At 34.3% G+C, this 2859-nt stretch overlaps 1 pseudogene; it reads left to right on the top strand.

The window, feature by feature from the left end:
• Positions 1-2859, top strand: part of LOC140920509 (ABC transporter C family member 3-like) — a 9021-nt pseudogene continuing 6162 nt past the window's right edge.

Genomic DNA, 2859 nt, shown 5'->3' with positions numbered 1-2859 from the left:
ATGGTTGTGGAAGAAAGTGACTATTAAATCCAATGACATTTGCATAAAGAGAATCAATAACACCCTTTTCACAAGGGCTCTTCTTTGTTCTCTTTGTGTTTCTGCTTTCAATTTTCTTCTCTGTTTGTTTGATTACTTATCTTGGTATCAAAATGGTTGGTCAGAAGAAAAGCTTGTAACCCTTTTGGATTTGGTGCTGAAAACAGTTGCTTGGTGTTTTGTTTCTCTTGAAAGAAAGCTCTTATCTTCAAGTGAAATAAGATTGGCAATGCCATTGTTCTTCAGAGCCTGGTGTGTGTCTTACCTCTTTGTTTCCTTTTATATCTTTACGGTGGACATTTTTCTATATGAAAAGAAAGATTCTTTACCAATTCAGTACTTGGTTTCTGATGTTTTCTCTGTTTGTGTTGGTTTATTAATCTGTTACTTCTGTTTTCTTGAGAAAAATGAGGGTTAAGTAGGAGATAGAAATAGTACTCTTAAAAAATCCTCTTTTGAAGAATGATACAAAAGAAACCAAAGGAATTGACACTATTATTCCTTATTGTAATGCTGGAATTTACAAAACTTTAGACCTTGAAGATGTTCTTCAACTTGACAAAAGAGACATTTTATTTGAAGCTTTTCCATATTTCAAGAATAACCTGAAAAACATTGTGGTGAAAATAAAATCAACAACAAAATAACCACAATTAAAATAGTGAAGTCATTAGCATTCTTAGCATGGAAAGAGATTCTTTTGAAAGCTATTTTTGCATTTGTAAACACATTGGCTTATTATGTAGGGCCTTATCTTATAGACAGTTTTGTTCTATATCTTAATGGACAAAGAAATTTTGAAAATGAAGGAATTCTTTTGGGGTCAACATTTTTTGTTGCAAAGCTTGTAGAGTACTTAACTAAGAGGCAATGGTTTTTTAAGTTACAACAGGTTGGAATTAGAATCCAAGCACATCTTGTAACAATCATTTATAATAAAGCTTTGTCACTTTCATGTCAATCCAAACAATGCCTTACTAGCGGCGAGATAATCAATTTCATGACAGTTGATGCTGAAAGAGTTGGTGACTTCAGTTATCACTTGCATGATCTATGGTTAGTGGTTCTTCAAGTTTTAGTAGCCTTGTTTGTTTTGTATACTCGCTTCGGCTTCTGGGTTCGTTGCAATTAATTATCATTGTAATGCTTGCAAATGTTACATTAGGTTCAATCCAAGAAAAATTTCAAGAGAAATTGATGGTGTCAAGAGATAAAAGAATGAAAGCAACATCTGAGATTTTAAGAAACATGAGGATTCTCAAACTTCAAGGATGGGAAATGAAGTTTCTTTCTAAGATAACTGAACTCAGAAAAACTGAACAATACTGGTTGAAAAAATTTGTATACTCTTTAGCTGTGATCATATTTGCATTTTGGAGGGCACCAGCATTTGTCTCTGTGGTTACATTTGGCACTTGTTTTCTTATAGGGGTCCCACTTGAATCAGGGAAGATTTTATCTTCACTTGCAACATTCCAAATTCTTCAAGAACCTATTTTTAATATTCCAGAAACAATTTCATGGATGTCTCAATGTAAGCTTTCTCTTGACAGGATTGCATCTTTTCTTTGTTGCGATAACATGAAGTTTGATATTGTTGAGAAGGGTAGTTCTGAATCATCTGATATAGCAATTGAAGTGGTTGAGGGAAATTTTTCTTGGGATTTTTCTTTCTCAAATGAAGTAGTGAAAAACATAAATTTTAGAATTTTTCATGGAATGAAAGTTGCTGTTTGTAGTAGTGTTGGATCAGGAAAGTCCAGTTTACTTTCATGTATATTAGGAGAAGTTTCAAAGGTATCAGGGATTTTGGAAGTGTGTGGAACAAAGGCTTATGTAGCTCAATCACCATGGATCCAAAGTTGTAAGATAGAGGAGAATATATTGTTTGGTAAGGAAATGGAAAGGGAAAGGTATGAGAAGGTTCTTGAAGCATGTTCTTTAGAGGAGAATATATTGTTTGTCATTTGGAGATCAAACAGTTATTGGGGAGAGGAGAATAAATTTGAGTGGTGGATAGAAACAAAGAATACAGATTGCTCGTGTTTTATATCATGATGCTGATATTTATCTGTTTGATGATCCTTTTAGTGCTCTTGATGCTCATACAGGTTCTCACCTATTTAAGGTAACTCATTTATTGTTTTTGTTTTTGATTGTTTGCAGCATAGACTATGCAATTAGCCTATTGCTTTTGTTTACAAATCATTCTCACAAACACTTCTGAAATGTGGTTCTTCTCATAGCATGACCCTTGTGTTAGAATTTCAGTACATTTGTGTCATTTGAACAAACAAAATTTGACTACTTTCGCGAGAACCTAACACATGTCAAATAGGTGGATAATTACGTTCAGTAGATAGTTAATGAACATACTAGGTGTTGAAACTGATTAAAAATCAATGAAAATTAATCACAAATTCGACCGTGATTAACCACAAGGTTTTCAAATCTACTTATAGTTGAACACCTGAAAATTTATGATTAATCACATTCAAATTCGTGGTTAATGAAGTCTCATTGATAGTTAATGAGTTTCAACATGTGGTATATGTTGGGTTTTGGGCTCCCTTCCTATGTGGAGAAAGGCCTAATATGTGCAAGTCCATGTGTCTCACTTAACTAAGTGGAGAGAGGTCAGATTAGTGGGCGTGTAAGAGTTGAATTCAGAGAGAGAGGCAAAGAGAAAAGTGAGAGAGGAAGAGCAAACCCTATTTTCGCATAAAACAGAGCAGCTGTACTAGATTTGCGATTTCTCCTTCGTTCACCGTCGGATCGGGCTGAAATTTGGACAGCGGGTTCGTGACTCGTGATACTTCA

The sequence above is a fragment of the Cicer arietinum genome, chromosome 5, assembly GCF_000331145.2.
Source record: "Cicer arietinum cultivar CDC Frontier isolate Library 1 chromosome 5, Cicar.CDCFrontier_v2.0, whole genome shotgun sequence".
Lineage (NCBI taxonomy): Eukaryota > Viridiplantae > Streptophyta > Magnoliopsida > Fabales > Fabaceae > Cicer > Cicer arietinum.
This window is presented reverse-complemented; position numbering and strand designations above follow the sequence as displayed.